At 36.4% G+C, this 19508-nt stretch overlaps 2 pseudogenes; both read left to right on the forward strand.

The window, feature by feature from the left end:
* The first annotated feature begins 11292 nt into the window (after positions 1-11292).
* LOC141497338 (galactoside alpha-(1,2)-fucosyltransferase 2-like) lies at positions 11293-12661 on the forward strand (annotated as a pseudogene).
* Positions 12662-13405: 744 nt separating this feature from the next.
* LOC141499503 (galactoside alpha-(1,2)-fucosyltransferase 2-like) lies at positions 13406-19233 on the forward strand (annotated as a pseudogene).
* Positions 19234-19508: the final 275 nt, after the last annotated feature.

The following is a 19508-nucleotide window of genomic DNA, read 5'->3' on the forward strand; positions in this document are numbered from 1 at the left end:
CACCAGGAATACAAAGAAAAACGAAGACAGTCCTTCCTCTCAAGCATTCACATGTGGCAAATTCTCAAGGGAATGGAGCCAAGATGGGAGAGAAAAGCCAGGAACTTCCTTAAGCTCTCCTAGGTTTCCCTCAAAAAAAAATTAATCAACCCTCTAAAATGATTCAAGAACAACAGCATCCACAAAAGAACAGAGTAGAGTATTTTCCAGAAAGGTCTATCTCAAGTGGAAGGAATGCATGACCAGGAGAGAGTAGCTGAGCGCAGGGCAACAAGCTGAAATCACCAAGGGCTGGATACAATGGAGACCAATCAGAAATTCTCAGTCATAGAGGAGCCCCCTGGGTCCTGGCTCAGCAGGGCAAGGGCTGGCTAAGAAGACTTCAACACAGGTACCCCAGATCCCCTGTTCAGCCAGTACATCTGGGATTACCAGGTCAACCCAACAAGCAAGTCATGGGTATTCTCAATGAAGAATGCCACAGCCCAGTGAGCAAACCCCTGTTGGTTTCAATGCGGGTACCTCTCCCAACACAAGAAACCTGGAACAGTACCCAGGAACAAAGCTCAAAATGAGTAAGAAAAGTCAGAGAAAAGTTGGGACTTTAGAAAGCTACCTTGAAGATAAGGAAAAGCACAAGGCAATTTCAGAAGAGGATGGTAGAAAAAGTAATACATGTGATGCCACAGAAAAGAATATGGATTTAATTCCAGGCCAAAAAAGGACCTCTTGGAAAGACTCAGAAAGGACTGTAAAAAATCAAGTAAAACATTGGGGGGCAATGCAAGAAAAATGAATGTCTTGCAAAAGGAAGCACCAAAATTGTCTGTAGAAAAATAAATCTGTTAAAAATACAATTTAGCAAATGCAAAAAGAAAATAATTCCTTCGAAAATACAAATAGACAAATGGAAAGATAGAAACTACTTTGAAAATTAATTGACCAAATGGAAAACTCCAACTAAGCATTGATTTTATAAAAAAAAAATAAAATAGATAAGTCTTTGGTTAATTTAATTAAAAAAAAGAAAGAAAAAAGAAAACCGAATTACCAGTACCAAAATTGAAAAGGGTGAATTCACCACCAAGGAAATTAAATTTATAATTCAGAGCTATTTTGCTCAACTGTTTACAATAATTTCAAAAATCTATATGAAATGGATGAATATTTACAAAAATGTAAACTGCCCACATTAACAGAAGTGGAAATTAAACACTTAAATAACCTCATTTCAGAAAAAGAAATTGAAAAAACCATCAATTGAAAAAAGCTTCCAGGGCCAGATGGACTTAGAAGTGAATTCTACCAAACATTTAAAGAACAATTAATTCCAACTCTATATAACTATTTAAAAAATTAAATGAAGGGGGGTGGCTAGGTGGCGCAGTGGAAAGAGTACCAGCCCTGGAAACAAGAGGACTTGAGTTCAACTGTGACCTCAGGCACTTAATAATTACCTAGCTGTGTGGCCTTGGGCAAGCAACTTAACCCCATTGCCTTGCAAAAAACCTAAAAAGAAAAAAAATTATATGAAGAAGAATTCACGAAATTCTTTCTATGACACCATTATGATGCTGACATTTATACCAGGAAGAGTGAAAAAAAGAGAAAGAAAATCATAAAATCATTTCTCTAATGGATATTCATGCAAAAAATTTAAATAAAATACTATCAAAGCGAATACAGCAAGTTATCAACAGGATAATCCATTATGATCAGGTAGAATTTATACCAGGAAGTCAGGATTAGTTCAATATTAGGGAAATAAACAGCATATTTGACTATATCAATAACAAAATTAACAGAAATCATATGATTATTTAGATTTTAACAAAATACAGCCCCCTTTTCTGCTAAAAACACTGGAGAGTATAGGAATAAATGGAGTTTTCCTTAAAATGATAAGCAGTATCTCTTAAAATTATCTGCAAACACTATATATATATATAGTGGGGATAAGCTAGAAGGATTATCAATAAGATCAAGATTGAAACAAGGATGCCTATAAGCACTGCTATTATTCAATATTGTATTAGATATGTTAGCTTTATCAATAAGAGGAGGAAAAGAAATTGAAGAAATCAGAATAGGCAATGAGGAAATAAAACTCTCACTCATTGCACACAATTTGATGGGATGCTTAGAGAAGCCAAGAAAATCAATTAAAAAACTACTTGAAAAAATTAACAACCTTAGCAAAGTTGCAGAATAGAAAATTCTGCAATCCATATAAATCAACAACATCTTTATATATTTCCAACAGAACACTGGAGCAAGAGATGGAAAAAAATTTCCTCTAGAATAACTGGACATAAATTTTAGTCTTAAAATACTTGGGAGTCTACCTGTCAAGACTAAGTGAAACTATATAAAAGCAAGCATGAAACACTTTACACACAATAAAATCAGATCTAAATAATTGGACAAATATCAATTACTCATAGGTAGATCGAACTAACATAATAAAAATGATAATTCTACCTAAATTCATCGCCAAACCAATTAAATTACCAAAAATTATTTTATTGAGCTAGAAAAAATTGTAATGGAAGTCAAGAATGTCAAGGGAATTAATGAAAAATGGCAAAGGAAGATGACCTAACTGTACTAGTTCTAAAATTATATTATAAAGTCATCAAAACTGTTTGGTACTGGCTAAGAAATTGAGTGAAATAGATTTAGTATAAAATAAACCATAGTAAATGACTATAGTAATTTTTTATAAAACCAAAGACTTCTTCTTCTGGGATAAGAAATCATTCTTTAATAAAAATTGCTAGAAGAACTAGAAAATAGTATGGGAGAAACTAGGCAAAGACCAACTCTCACACTTTATATCAAGATAAGGTTAAAATGGATAGAGGATTTAGACATTAAAGGTGATGTGATAAGACAGTTAGGAGAATAAGGAATAGTTTAACTGTCAGATCTATGGAAAGAAGATGAATTTATGACCAAACAGGAGATAGAGATCATTATAAAATTCAAAATGGGTAATTTTGATTACATAAAATTAAAAAAGGTTTTGCACAAATAAAACCAATGCACCCAAGATTAGAAGGAAACATTTTTTACAACTAGTCTGTCTGATAAAGGACTTATTTCTAAAATTCATGGATAGCTGAATCAAATTTGTAAGAATACAAGTCATTTCCCAAATGATAAATTACTAAGGGATATGCACAGGCTGTTTTCATATGAAGAAATTAAAATTATCCATGCTCATATGAAAAAAAATCCTTTCAATCCTTATTTATTAGAAAAATGAAAATTAAAACAACTCTGAAGTACCACTTAACACCTATCAGATTGACCAATATGACAAAAATGAAAAATGATCAATATTACAGGAGATATGGGAAAACTGGGATACTAATGCATTGTTGGTGGAGTTGTGAAGTAAAACAACCTTTCTAGAGAGCAGTTTGGAACTATATCCAAAGAACAATAAAACAGTTCATACCTTTTTGCTTCAGCAATACCACCACTAGGTTTGTATCCCAAAGAAATCATGAGAAAGGATTAAAGAAACCCACAAGTATAAAAATATATTGAGCAGCTCTTTGTGTAGTAGAATAGAACTGTAAATTGAGAGAATATCCATCAATTGGGAAATAACTGAGCAAAATGTGATATATGAATGTGATCAAGTACTATTGTTCTGTAAGAAATCATGATTGGTCAGACTTCAGAAAACCTGGGAAGATTTGCATAAATTGATGCTGAATGAAATGAGCAGAACCAGAAGAATACATACATTAACAGAAATATTGTATGGTGATCAATTATGTTGGAATTGCTCTTCTCAGAAGTACAATAATTGAAGAATACTAAAGGACTTGTGATGAAAAATACCATCCACACCCAGAAAAGAAACTATAGAGTCTTAATGCAGACCAAAGCATACTATTTTCAATTTTAAAAATTTTTTCTGTATTTTATGTTTTCCCCCCTTCTGGTTTTTTTCCTTTTTCTGAGACTTCTTTCACAATAAGATTAAGATGAAAATATGTTTGGCATTCTCATACCTATATAAGTTCACTCTGCCTTGGGGAGGGGAGAGAGAAGAGGGGGAAGGAGAAAATTGAGAAACTCAAAACTTTACCAAAATATGACTGGTAAAAACTATTTTTACATGTAATTGGAAAAATAAATAAATAAATTCATTTTTTATAAAAAGGAATAATATGGAAGGAATCCACTTCCAGTCAAATAGGAAGGTCCATGGTCCTTAAGCAGATGTTAATGCTTCTTTTTCAATATCATTTCTACTGTTAAAATCATAACTGTAAAAAAATCATATCTGTTTCTATCATCAATGCTGAACTCTCAAGACCTATTAAAGAAAGATCTTGTCTTAGAAGTGTTCAACATTGTCAACAAGCTCTTTCTTTGATGTCTCTTGCATTGCTGAGGCTTATAGCACCACCTTGCTTCCCAGGATAGTAGCAAAGTGGACTTAGCTGGAAGTCTTATTACCCTTAAAGCTCTTGGGTTCAGGGGCCTAGGCTGTCTCCACTAGGGTCTGATGAGAACTAGAGGAAATGGCTATGATGATATTTTGCTTTGCCTAGCCTATGCTAAGTCTTGTCTCTCCCAAAGAGTGCCCAGTTACCTCAATTAGCTGGCTTACTTATGGTGTGAAGTGCAATTGTTTATGGAGATGAGTGTCCCTTTCTCTATAGGAGATATTTCTTTGAGATCTGGAATGATCACAGGATCATTGAGATCATGCCATCACCAAAGCTTTTGTCTTTATCTGCCTAATGGTGGCAGTTTGGTCATCAGTCTTGGTCCTGATGAGTAGGAAAGTAAGCCCCTCTTAAAATTAATTTATCTCCTCAAAGATAGGTTCAAGGGCTGAAATAGAAGCCATTCTGGTGGTTTGAAGAGTTGCTATTCATAAGGTTCAAAGAGCTGGGCTATTTAGAAGCATCTATAGCCCAGATAATAGAGCACTGAACCATTAAGTTACAACCTCTGTTTGACTCAATTTCCTCAATGTCTTAATAAGGGTTGTTGTGAGATAATTGTACAAAGTGCTTACCTTCATTCTCCATATGTAGAAGTTATATAAATGGTTAATCACTTCCCCTATCTCCATTCAGTGTGAGGGGAGATGCTAGTCAAAGTGATGGTAGTTTCATTTGCCTGGGACATGTTTCTTTCAGTCTCTCCCTCAGGTTACTTGCTACTTTCTGTCTATCCTCATAGACATAGGATAATTCTCTCCTTGGGAGCCACTGAGATTTATAAGAGAGAAGGAGTACAGAAAGAAAAGAAGGCCCAAGATAGAATATTTCAGGAAACATATGACTTGGTTCTAGCAAGTATAAAAATGATTCATTAAGAAACAACAGAAAGAATGACTATGATAAAAATACTAAAAAGCATAGTAATAGATAGAACTTTCCTTAAAATGATAAGTAGTATCTATTTGTATTGAAGATGAGCTAGAAATCTTCCCAATAAGATCAGAAGTGAAAGAAGGATGCCGTATTCACTGTTCACTATTATTTAATATTGTTCTAGAAATACGAGCTATAGAAATAGGGCAAGAAAAATTAAAAGTATTAAATAATGACAGAACAAAATAATCAATCTTTTCAGATAGTAAGATTGTGTACTTAGAAAAACCTAGAGAATCACCAAAAAAATTAGATAAATAATTAAATTTAATAAACAAAGTCAAGCAGGAAGAGATAGGTAAAGAAATTACTTTTAAAGTGATTGCAGACTAAATAAAATACTTGGAAGTCTACCTGCTCAGAGAAACCCCCAAAACTATAGAAATATAAATATAAAACACTTTTCACAAAAATAAAGTCAAATCTAAAAATGTAGAGAAGTATTAGTCATTCATCAATAACCTGACTTAATATAATAAATATTAAATTCTATCTAAATTAAATTATTTATTCAGTGCCATACCAATCATATTATTTTTTTATGTTTTTACAAAGCAAGGGGTTAAGTGGCTTTCCCAAGGCCACACAGCTAGGTAATTATTAAGTGTCTGAGGCTGGATTTGAACTCAGGTACTCCTGACTCAGGGGGCCGGTGCTCTACCCATTGCACTACCTAGCTGCTGCTATACTAATCATATTATGAAAATTATTTTGTAGAGCTATAAAAAATAATAACAAAACTCATCTGGAAGAAAAAAAGTAACACTATCATGGAAATCAATGAAAAATAAAAGTGAAGAAAAGCAGTTTATTAATAGTACCAGATCTCAAACTGTATTACAAAGCAATAATCATTAACATGATCTGGAACTAGCTAAGAATTAGAGTGATGGATCAGTGAAATAGATTATGAAATATATAATACACAGTAATAGCCAATCATAGTAATCTAGTGTTTGACAAGTCCAAAGATCCAAGATTTGATGCCTAGAAATCATTATTTAACAAAAATTGTTGGGAAAACTAGAAAGGAGTTTGACAGATCAACATCTCCTACCTCATCCAGAGATAAAGTCAAAACGAATACAGGATTTAGACATAAAGAGTCATATCATAAGCAGATTAAGGATTATAGAATATTTTACCTGCCAAATGTATGGCTAAAGGAAGAATGTATGACCAAACAAGAGATAAAGAACATTATAGGATATAAAATGGATAATTTTGATTATCAAATTAAATTTAAGGTTTTGCTCAAAGAAAATGCAGTGAAGATTAGAGGAAAACAGGATACCAAGAGGAAATTTTTAAAGCAAGTTTCTCTGATCAAAGTTTCATTCCTCAAATATATAGAGAACTGAGACAAATTTATAAGAATTCAAGTCATTCCCTAGTTGATAGTGGTCAAAGATGGTTCTCAGAAGAAATCAAAGCATTCTTCAGTCATATAAAAATGGTTTAAATCACTATTGATTAGACAAATGCAAATTTAAACAAATCTGAGATGCCACCACACACATATCACATTGACTAATATAACAGAAACAAAAAATGATGTGTTGGAGAGGATATGAACAATAAGAAGACTAATATACTGTCATTGGAATTGCAAATTGATCCAAACACTCTTGAAAGCAATTTAGAGTTATGCACAAAGAGTTATAAAACCATGCTTACCCTTTGACCCAGCACTACCTGATCTTATCTTGCCCCAAATTCTCCATTCAGTGGAGTATTCAAGTCTCCCCCCAAATATGGAGTTCAACATGATACTAAAGAAAAAGACTGGGGAGTTCCAGATTAAATATATAAGTAGTTTAATAATCAATATGGGGTACTAACATGGGGTAATCTGGGATCAACAACCAGATAATATACTGAATTCCCGACAAAGTCCCTCCAAAACCTCATTGTAATTATAGAAATCAGACAAAGAAAGGAGGAGTTAAAAGGTATGTTAGTGTGAATTGGCTAACATTTTTGGATTTCCTCAGCTCAGCACTGGCCCAGACACCTGGATGTGATATCAGTGCTGTTTTGGCTGGAGTCCTTCACATGTGACACATTTGTACTGGGTTACTGCAGGCATGCCTTAGACAATATGTTTTCTTTTGGCTTACATTGGTTTATATTAATCAAAACGTTCATTGATAGGAGCTCCATATTATCATTATGCTTACAATGATAGAATAGTTTTGCTAAGAAACCTACATTATTCATGACCTTTACTGCTAGTGAATTTTGCTCAGAAATCCACATTATTCCTGGTTTAAGAAGTCCACATTACAGCTTTTATTAATAAGGATCCCACAGGTCTGTTTCCCAAAGAGAGTTTTAAAGTGGAAAGGACTTTTCACATAAAAATATTATAACAGTCCTTATTATGGTGGCAAAGAATTAGAAAATGAGGGGATGTACATCAGTTTAGGAATGGCTAAACAAGTTGTTGTAATGGAATGCTATTGTGTTGTAAGAAATGATAATTAGAATGCTTTCAGAAAATTTTAGAATTACATGAACTGATGCAAAGTGAAATGAATAGAACCAGTTTTTTGCAGAAATACAATCATCAAAAAAAATTCCAAAGGGCTTATGGTGAAAAATGCTATCCAACTCCAGAGAAGGTATCTATAAAGTCTGAATGTAAATGGAAGCATACTTTTTAAAACTTCCTTTATCTTTCTTGTTTGTTTTGTTTTCTTTTGATGTCTGGTTTCTTTTACAACATGGCTAATATAGAAATGTTTATCATGAGCGATTGGTTGTTGGCTTTCAGTTATTTTAGAGGCCCAAACTGACTTCGCTGTATTAGACTATTGCATGACTACATATGTATAATCCACATAAAATTCATTGTCTTCTCAATGAGGGGGGGTCAGGAGAGAAGGAGACAATTTGGAATCCAATATTTTTAAGCAATTGTTAAACATTTTGTTTGAATGTAATTGAGCAAAAATTAAAATTAAATTTTAAAAAAGTGAAGGTCTCCACAGTACATAAGCCAAAAGGATAAGAAAGAGAATGAAGCAAGAGGGAGAAAGAAAGAAAAACGAGAGTGGCGGAGATGGAGAGAGGAAGGGAAAAATGAAGGACAGATAGACACATGAGAAAGAACAGTGTTACAAAAATACAGAGAGGCAGTGGGCCACTCTTGCAGGTAGCTGCTGAGGGGCAAAAAGCAATAATGACTAAGAGAAGACCATTGTACTAGACAATTAAATCACTGAGAGTCTTTGAAAAGAGTAATTTCAGTTCAGAGATAAGGTCAGAAGCTAGATTGCAGAGGGATGAGAGAGGAATGAGAAGGAAGGATATAAGATAAAGATATAAAACTGGAAAAGATGGATGGTTCAAGGGAGGAGATTTTGTTTATTAATTTGCTTGTTATTAAGGACAGGACTTTCCTAGGCACATTTGAGGGCAGTAGTACAGTAAGGAATGAAGCAATAGAGAGAGCAAGATAAAATATCAAAAATTAGAGAGAAAAGAAGATAACTACCAGAGGGGTGGGGGAAAAGAGGATGGTCCTTGGAAGATGGCGTATCTAGAAAATGCCATCCATATCCGTAGAAGAAAATATGAAGTCTAAAGGCAGACTAAAGCATATTATTTTTTAATTTTTTAAAAAACTATTTTATACTTTATGTTTTTTCCCCTCTCATGCTTTTTTCCCCCTTTTCGTTCTGATTCTTCTTTAACAACATGACCAATATGGGAACATGTCTAACATTAATTATACATTATAATCTACACCAGATTATTCACTATCAAGAGGAGACAGAAGGGGGATAAAAATGTGGAACTTAAAACGTTACAGAAAAATGAATGTTGGAAACTATCTCTGCATCCTAATAGAAAAATAAATAAATAAAATTTAAAAAATAAAAATAAAAAAGGCAAAAAAAAGAAGAGGGGTATCAAGGATATAAAAAAGGAACTGGCTTTGATAAAGAGAAGGGCAGAAAAAAGGAGATAAAGAAAGATAAGATCAAATCATATCCAGAGTACTGTGTCCAATTCCCACATATTGATAAAACTCCTTTTAAGTAGGGATTGTTTCATTGACTGTCTTTGTATTTATAATGACTACCAACCGATTTTAGCTGTTTTCAAACACAGTATCTTGGAGAAATGGGCCGAACACTTCCAAACTGTTTTCAACAGACTATCATCAATCAGTGATGAAGCCATTAACCGGACACCTCTACTTGAAGTCAATCTCTCTCTAGTCAAACTTCCCACTGAAGAAGAGCTTTTGAATACCATTAGGTTCCTTTCCTGTGGCAAAGCTCCTGATGCTGATTCAATTCCAGCTGAGATTTAGAAGACAGGTTGATACAAAAGCTGACTGAAATTTTCTGAGTGTATGGCAATTCAAGGATGTCTCCACTGACCATCATTATAAAGGAAAAGGAAATAGATTAAGCTATAACAATTACAGAGGGGTATCAGTCTTATTGTTGGCATTCCTGCTAGAGTTCTCCTTAATAGTTTGATGTTTCATCTTGAAGACAGTCATCTACCTGAGAGCCAATGTGCCTTCAGGAAGGGATCAAACAATGGTCAATATAGTATATGTTTCATGACAACTCCTGAAGAAATGTCAGAAGCAAAACAATGTTTGTCAATTAATTTGACCATTCATTTACACTTTGACACATGTAGGCTTGTGAAAAATTCTGGCAAAATGTGATTGACCAGAGAAGTTCATCAGTATTATATGTCAATTTTATGATTGGATGCTTACATGGGTTCTGGATAATAGAGCATGGAGTGAAGCAAGGCTGTACATTTGCTCCTATCACTTTAGCATGATGTTTTCAGCAATGTTATCACAATCTTTCAATCAGCATAAAAACAGAATCAAGATCAACTGCTGTTTTTCTTTCTCAAAGAAGACCATTACCACAGGGAGGTGATGTCATGACAAGCACAGGGGTTCTGTGCTAAGTCACCAGTCTTACTTTCTCCTCCAGAGATCCAATGACCATATATGAATCAGGATGATTGGAAAAGAACCTGGATTCAAGACAATCAGGGTTAAGTGATTTGCTCACGGTCACACAGCTAGCAAATGGCAAATGTCTGAGACTGGATTCAAACTCCCATCCTCCGGCTCCAAAGTCAGTGCCCTATCCACTGTGCCACTTACCTGCCCTTAAGATCAGCAACCATACTATTAGTTGACAAACTTGAAAAGGTTACAAGCCAAGACTAAAGTGAAAGGAGAGTTGGTGCATGACTTTCTGCTAACACTTGTTTGTGCACTGGGTGGAGCATCTGAGGCTTGTATGGAACATGTATGGATTGATTCTCTGCTGCTTGTACTAATTTTAACCTAATAATTAACACTAACAAAGAAGAGGTTCTCTACCAGCCAGCACTACACCATCCAAACTTGGAATCATGGTTACAGCAAATGGAGAAAATTTGAATACTATGAACAAATTCACATATCTTGGTAGTATATTTTCCAGGGTTGTAAAAATAAATGAGCAGCTTGACACAATAACTGCCAGAGATACCTCAGTGTTTGGAAGACTTGGCAGAAAAATGTGAGAGAGGAGAGATATTAGATTCTCTACCAAACTGAAGTTCTACAGAATAACTGTGCTGATTTCATTGTTGTATTCCTGTTAAACCTAGTAGTGCCATGCCAGAATACCGAATTCTTCCATTTGAATTGTCTTAAAAAGAGGCTTAAGATCACTGGGTACATTTCTCAAGCTGAAATGCCAAACATTCACACTGTCCTGCAGCTGAAACTCTGGTGGGCTGTCAAGATTACTAAAAGACTATTTTACAGATGTCAGGTTGGATACACCGGTTGTAGAATATAAATAACAACAATAACGATAGCTAGCATTTGTATAGCATTAAATATATGCAGGGCCCTGTGCTCAGTGCTTTACAATTATCTCATTTGGGCCTCACAAGCACTCTAGGAGGGTAGATCCCACTATTATTTCTATTTTACAAATAGGGACACTGTGGCAAACAGAGGTTAAGTGACTTGTCCAGGGTCACACAATTATTTAAGTATCAGGATTTAAACTCAGGTTTTCCTGACTTCTGACTCAATACTCTATTCACCACACAACCTAGGTCCCATGAATATAACTCATTACATGTAGCTCAGGGGATCCAAATGTCTACTGTCTTCATTCACAGTTATCTAGATACCCAGCTCCCTCCAACTCCAAGTGACTCTACTAAACTTTTTTCTTTTTCCTTCCTGCCTTCAGTCATGCTACGCTCACTGAGAGTCTTCTATATTCAAGTTGTCCACTTCTTCCTTTTCTTTTTTTGTGATCACAACAATCAAACTTCAGCTTCAACTATCAAAGATGTCCAAAGCATGGACACAGCCACCAACCCTTGAGACTCCAGCCCCTATGACTTCTCAGCCTTATGGCTTGTGGACTGTGAATTCTATAGGCCGACTAGGTAACCAGATGGGTGAGTATGCCACTCTCTTTGCCCTGGCCAAGCTCAATGGACATCAGGCCTACATCTCACCTGAGATGCATAATTACCTTGCTCCCATCTTCCGCATCACACTTCCTGTTCTCCCAACTGAAGTAGCCCAGTAAATACCTTGGTGGAACTATGCCCTACATGACTGGATGTCAGAAGAATATCGCCATATTGATGTTGACTATGTTCATCTCACTGGCTAACCCTGTTCCTGGACTTTCTACCACCACATTCGAGAAGAGATCCATCATGAATTCACCCTGCATGACCATATCCAAAAGGAGGCTGAGGCCTACCTATGGGGCATTCAGAAAAATGCAACAACCTTTGTGGGGGTTCATGTCCACCAAGGTGATTATGTTCGTATCATGCCTCACATATGGAAGGGCATGGTAGCAGACAAGGGCTACTTGGAACAAGCAATGAATTGGTTCAGAACTTGTTGCAGTGATGCTCTCTTTGTGGTCACCAGCAATGAAATGGCATGGTGCCGGGACAACATTGACAACACAAAGGGAGATGTGATATTTGCAGGGAATGGGAAAGAGGGCTCTCCAGTGAAAGATTTTGCCCTGCTGACCCAGTGCAACCACACCATCATGACCATAGGCACCTTTGGCATCTGGGCTGCCTACCTGTCAGGTGGTGAGACAATCTATTTGGCCAACTACACCCTTCCAGACTCACCCTTCCTCAAAGTCTTCAAGCCTGAGGCTGACTTCCTGCCTGAATGGGTATGGATCCCACCTGATCTTTCACCTCTGCTCAAGAACTGAACTTAGGTTTGTTTTTTTATGTCCTCACTCCAGACTCAGCTCAATATCCTGTGGGGCTTAGGGGACCACATAAAATCATTTCTCCTACCCTAGCCATCTATCCATATCTTGGAACAGAGGCCTTGACTTAATGACCAAGCTCATTCTAGCCTCTAAAAATCACTCAGGAATGGATCTAAACAATGGAGTTTGTTGTATAGAACCAAACCATGGCAGATGTGAAGAAGACTTGGAAATTATCTATGATGGGCACGGAGATTATGCTTACTAATATGTCCCTAAAATCCACTAGAGATGGATATTCCTTAATGGGATGTTTACATATAAATCCTAGAATTTTTGGGAAAAGGACCAAGCTGACCTGATTCAATGGGCCTTTGGGAGGTTTAAGTTTTATTACCTTCTTGTCTCATTTATCTTCATTGTCTTTCTCATTTTCTTTCCCATCCTGGGTTCCCTATTCTTCACCAATCTCTAGGCACAGTGAACTCAGGACATCCTCCCTTTAGATCCTCTCTTTACTCTTCTTCCTAGTCTATCCAGCTAACTCCAGGTTGACATCCATCTGCTGGAGATGACCATGCCTGGGTCCCTAACGGAGCTTAAGCCACTTCCTCTTTTCCTGACTTGAACTCAAATGGAGATTGAATGTGCTAAATGGGAAAATAGGCTTTCCATAAAATATTCACTCTGCGCCCACAAAAAGTTTCACTGCAGAATTCTTAGAAACCAGTTTGAGAAGCCATGACCTTTTCACTGCATCACCAGTATAGAACTGAAAGAAAACTTGTAGCCAGTAAGTTTAATCTCCTGCTTTTATTTATGAGGGAACTGAGGCATAAGCGATTTATCCGATGTCACAATTCTAGTAAGTGCCTAAGGGTGCTACCCAGAAATCATCACCCTGGGTCACACAACAAATCTTGAATTATAGCATCTCAGAACCAGAATAAAGTTTAGAAAATCCTTCATTTTATAGAGAAGGAAGCAAAAGCCCGGAGAAAGGAAGAAATTTGTTCAAAGGTACACAGCATATCTAAATCACAAAATCTTAGATCCCAAATGGAGCTTAAAGGACTTAATTAAAAGTTAATTAAGTCTCAGACAAGGGAAAAATGCTCACATTCTGTGAAAACCTTTTTGACTATTTTGAGAGATTTTGACAGTGAGGATATATCATATTAAAGGTAAGAAATTAAAACAACAAAAGACAAAGAGTCAGTCTGATGACAAAACATTTTCTTCCCCAGAAAACAGGCAGCTTCTTAGTTAATAAGAAGAGAAAGATCTCTAGAAAGTTCCAAGGTAGATCTGGGCCACATAGCATAGGTGGTAAGCAGCAGGCATTGAAGCAAATAGGAAAATCACAATTGATCATTGTCAGGTCTCTTGGCTTCTTGGCTTCAATCCACTTCCCACTCTGTTTCTGGCCTGAAATCTCTCTTTGGGGCTCTGTCTGTAGAGTTCACTATCTTCTAATGATTCTTTCATCTGTCTCCATATCTGTTTTTTTACTCTTTTTTTGGTTTGTTTTGCTTTTATTTTTTTTCAAGGCAAGGGAATTAAGTGACTTGCCCAGGGTCACACAGCTAAGTAAGTATTATGTGTCTGAGATTAGATTTGAACTCAGGTCCCCCTTAGTCCAAGGTCAGTGCTCTATCCATTGTTCTACCTAACTGTCCTTTTCTTTAACTCTTTTTAAATTTTTTTTTAAATTTATGTAAGGCAATGGGGTTAAGTGACTTACCCAAGGTAACAAGCTAGGCAATTATTAAGTGTCTGAGGCCAGATTTGAATTCAGCTACTCCTGATTCCAGGGCCAGTGCTCTATCCACTGTGCCACCAAGCTGCTCATCTTTAATTCTTAAGACCTGTACCTTTTTTTCATCTCTGAGAGCTAGGAGTCCTTTACTTTCTGCATCTCTGCTTTCTTTCCTATCTAGGTCTCTTGTTCCCCCACACTGTAACAATCTCAACTTTCATCTTCTTCCAAGAGAAGCATTTGGATTACTTTTTATCTTCTCTATATGCTTACTGTGTGTCTTTATGGCCTCCTGGGAGTCATTTGCATTTTCAGAATGCTCAACTACCAAAGACATTGTCCTCAACCAAGATCTAACCACATCACTGTTGGTCAACTTCAGGCCAAACTAACTCCACACTGGACTTCATTTCCACCTTCTCTCATTTCCAAACCTGGAACCAACCTGTGTCTTATCTTACTAGGAGCCAAGACTTCACCTCATTCCAATACCATCTCCAGAGCAGGCCACCACAAATGGACCCTCTTCTTCCTTCTCTTTCCAGTACCTCTTTATGTATAGTCTTCTCCCATTAGAAGGTTCATTGAGAGCGAACACTGTCCTATTTTGGATTTATATCTGGAGTACAGGATCTGGAACATAGTAAGTGATTATTGAAGATTTTAACTACTGTCAATTATACCTACCTACACATTAATAGATAGCAGTTATACAACATTTTTAAGGTTTGCAAAATGCTTAAAAAAATGATCTCATGTTATAGGTAGCTGTTTTTGTTCCCATTTTACAGATGAGATAACTGAGACAGACAGAGACTAGGTGACTTGACCAGGCTTACAAATCTACTAAGTATTAAAGCTGGATTTGAACTTGACATCTTCCTAACAACTAGTAAGTGTCAAGTGTCTCAGGTCACATTTGAACTCAGATACTTCTACTTCCAAGGCCAGTGCTCTATATACTGTACCACCTAACTACCCCTCTTCCTGCCATTCTAATCTGTAAAATTAATTATTTCTGGAGGAAACAGATCACTTCACCAACTCTACAAAACTACTACATTAGCCTATTTGTTGTTTCTGAAATGCAATACTCTTTGAATCTCCATGCCTTTTCACTGAATATTCTCCATGCCAGTTATCATCTCCTCTGTACTTCCAACTTTCAATTTTATTACTTTCTTTTAAATTCAGGTAAATTTCACATTTTGTAGAAGTTCTATCTCAGTTCCTATCTGCTACTAGTTTTTTTCTTGTCAAGATTACCTTCCATTTTCATTCTCTACATAGATAGATGTAAAATGTAGAGGTAAATGAATGAGGATTTTTCTATGCTAAGTCACCAGCCTTACTTTCTTCTCTGGAATCGTCTGGGTCCAAAGGCCAGATATGAATCAGGATGATGGGACATAGCCCTGGATTCAAGGCAGAGTTAAGTGACTTGTTCAAGGTCACACAGTTGATAATTGTCTGAGAGCAGATTTGAACTCAGAACTTTCTGACTTTAGGGCCCGTACTCTACACATTGTGCTGTGTAGTTGTGGAGATTGGATGGATGGATGGAAGGAAGGAAGGATAGGATAGGATAGGATGGGATAGGATAGGATATACCTATTTATTTATATGTTTTCTCCCAATAGATTCTGAGCTTCAAGGTAAGGTCAACTTTTACCTTTTTATCCCCAACACTTAGCGTACTATCTGACACACAATAAGCACTTAATAAATGCTTTTTGAATGATTAAAAATAGTTTTGTTTTTCTCATATGCACTTGTTACTTTGAGTAACAAGGAGCTATGAAGCCTATACATAAATTTGTAGAAGCTTCACTACCATTAAACTGTGGTTGGGAGTAGAAGAGCCAAAAGACATATTGACCTGGATTTAGTCTGATGAAGCCCAGAGTTCAGAGGTCCCTGAGAGCAGGTGCTACTTTTTTTTTGACTTTGTATCCTCTAAGTTTAAGACCAGGAATTGCAAGACATTATGGACATTTAATAAATGTTTGTTGAATTGATTTGAATTTGACTTTTGTGTCTCCCTTGTTCTTTGTTCCTCTATCTTTGAGGTTCTAGTGTTCTCTATAAAAATACAAGGAATATCACTTATCAGAAGTTCCAGTCAATCACTCGGATATTCAGTAACCCAAAGCAGAAATTCCAGAGGAACTAGTAGAAAATTGTAGTAAAATCTGGGAAAAAAACTCCACTGACATTTAAGGGTTCAGGACTCCCATCCCAACTTTCTGTCTCTAACTAAAAAATGAGATGATTTTAGAATCTAGAGTCAGAAATCTCTCTTGAGGCCTTGAAGAAGAACAACTACAGACTGACTAACCCACTTCAGGGTCATCAGGGAGAAATAGTTCTCTCCTAGATGGGAAGAAGATGGATGATATGAAATAGTACAAGGATTTCATAATCCATTCCATCTAGCAAGGAAAAAGGCATCTGGATCACCAACTCAGGAATACAGCTATTCAGTCCCTCATTCCTAATTTTTCCATAAAGAGGCCATGAAGAAGAAATTTTGCACTAGTCTGGAGTCCTACCAAATTTTTTTTGTGGTACAAACATGGTTCTGATACCTAAACCAGTTAGAGTCAAATCAGAAAAAGAAAATTATAGACCAATTTCCTTAATGAATATTAATATAAAAATTTTAAATAAAATACTAGTAAGGAGACTATAGCAATATATCACAAGGATCATATATTATGACCAGATGTGATTTAAACTAGGCATGCAGGGCTGTTTCAGGATTAAGAAAACTATTAGCATAATTGGCCACATCAATAACAAAACTAAAGGAAATTATATGATTATCTCAATAGATGCAGAAAAAGTTTTTGATGCAACATCCACTCAAATTAATGACAAAAGGGAACATCTTTTGAAGAAATGGAACTTTCCTTAAAAGGAAATCCAACTGTGGTTTATATTGGTTCTTATATTCCCAACCACAGTTTAAAAGTTCATATAAAACCATCAGAAAGCATTATTGGTAATAGGGATAAGTTACAAGTTTCCCAATGAAATTGGGGTAAACAAGGATGTACATTATTCACTATTATTTGATATTGTAGTAGAAATGATAGCTATAACAATAAAAGAAGAAAAAGAAATTGAAGGAATTAGAATAGGCAATGAGAAAAAAATCATCAGTTTTTGTAGATGTGATTATATACTTTTAGAATCCTAGAGAATCAACTAAAATCTATTTGAAATAATTTACAAATTTAGCAAAGGGGCAGGATATAAAAGCACGACATAAATAATCAGCATTTCTATATATTACCAATAAAGTCCAGTAGCAAGAGATAGAAACAGAAATTCCATGTAAAATAACTTTAGTAAATATAGTATACTTGGGAGTCTACCTGCCAAGGTAAACTGGAGCTATGTGAAAACAATACAAAACATTTTTCACACAAATAAAGTCACATCTTAACAATTGGAGAAATGATAATTGCTCATGACTAGGCTGAGCCAATATAATAGAATTAACAATTCTATCTAAATTAATTTATTTATTCAGTGCTATACTAATCACACTACCAAAAGTATTTTATAGAGTTAGGAAAAAATAATAACAAAATTCATCTAGAGGAACAAAAGCTCAAGCATACCAAGAAATATAATGAAAAAGAATGCAATGGAAGGTGGTCTAGACATACTGGATCTCAAGCTTTCTCATAAAATGTAATCATCAAAATTATCTGATGTTGGCTAAGAAATAGAGTGGTGGATCAGTGGAATGGATTAGGTACACAAGACAGTAGTAAATGATTACAGGAACCCATTGATAAATTCAAAGATTCCATCTTCTGGAATAAGAACTCACTATTTGAAAAAAACTGGAAAAAGGTGTAGTAGAAGAGTAGGTTAGACCACTGTCTTTGGGATTACAATGCATGGACTTCCATCTTTTTTAGGCTGGTCTCTGTGAGGTATCCAACAAGAAAGGGGGCATACAAGGTTGAATGACTCCCCTATTGACACTCAGCCCAGGGAGGGAGGTTTGACTCTCTTTGCTGTCTGCTCCCAAATTTTCTAAACTTGGGTTAAGGTATCATCAAGATTAGTAAGTCTTCCTTATCTCACCTGAGACGCATAATTACCTTGCTCCCATCTTCCACATCACACTTCCTGTTCTCCCAACCCAAGTAGCCCAGCAAATACCTTGGCAGAACTATGCCCTACATGACTGGATGTCAGAAGAATATCCCCATTTTGATGGTGACTAAGTTCATCTCACTGGCTAGCCCTGTTCCTGATCCATCGTGAATTCACCCTGCATGACCATATCCAAAAGGAGGCTCAGGCCTACCTATGGGGCATTCAGAAAAATGCAACAACCGTTGTGGGGGTTCATGTCCACCGAGGTGATTATGTTCATATCATGCCTCACATATGGAAGGGCATGGTAGCAGACAAGGGCTACTTGGAACAAGCAATGAATTGGTTCAGAACTCGTTACAGTGATGCTCTCTTTGTGATCACCAGCAATGAGATGGCATGGTACCAGGACAACATTGACAACACAAAGGGAGATGTGATATTTGCAGGGGATGGGAAAGAGGGCTCTCCAGCGAAAGATTTTGCCCTGCTGGCCCAGTGCAACCACACCATCATAACCATTGGCACCTTTGGCATCTGGGCTGCCTACCTGTCAGGTGGTGAGACAATCCATTTGGCCAACTACACCCTTCCAGACTCATCCTTCCTCAAAATCTTCAAGCCTGAGGCTGCCTTCCTGCCTGAATGGGTAGGGATCCCAGCTGACCTTTCGCCTCTGCTGAAGAACTGAACTTAGTTGGCTTTTTTTTGCCCCCACCCTAGACTCAGACTGTGGTCCATATCAATATTCTATGGGGGTGGGGCTTAGGGAATCACAACAATCATTTTTTCCTATCCTGGCCATCCATCCATATCTTACAAGAGACACCTCAAAGTAAATGACCAAGCTCATCCCACCCTCTGTAAATCTCCCAGGAATGGATCTATACAATGAGTGGTACACAAAGTCATACCTTGACAGATTGGAAGAAGGAGGCTTGGGATATCTATGATGGCAAGGAGATT

Source organism: Macrotis lagotis, chromosome X (genome assembly GCF_037893015.1).
Source record: "Macrotis lagotis isolate mMagLag1 chromosome X, bilby.v1.9.chrom.fasta, whole genome shotgun sequence".
In the NCBI taxonomy this organism is placed as follows: Eukaryota; Metazoa; Chordata; class Mammalia; order Peramelemorphia; family Peramelidae; genus Macrotis; species Macrotis lagotis.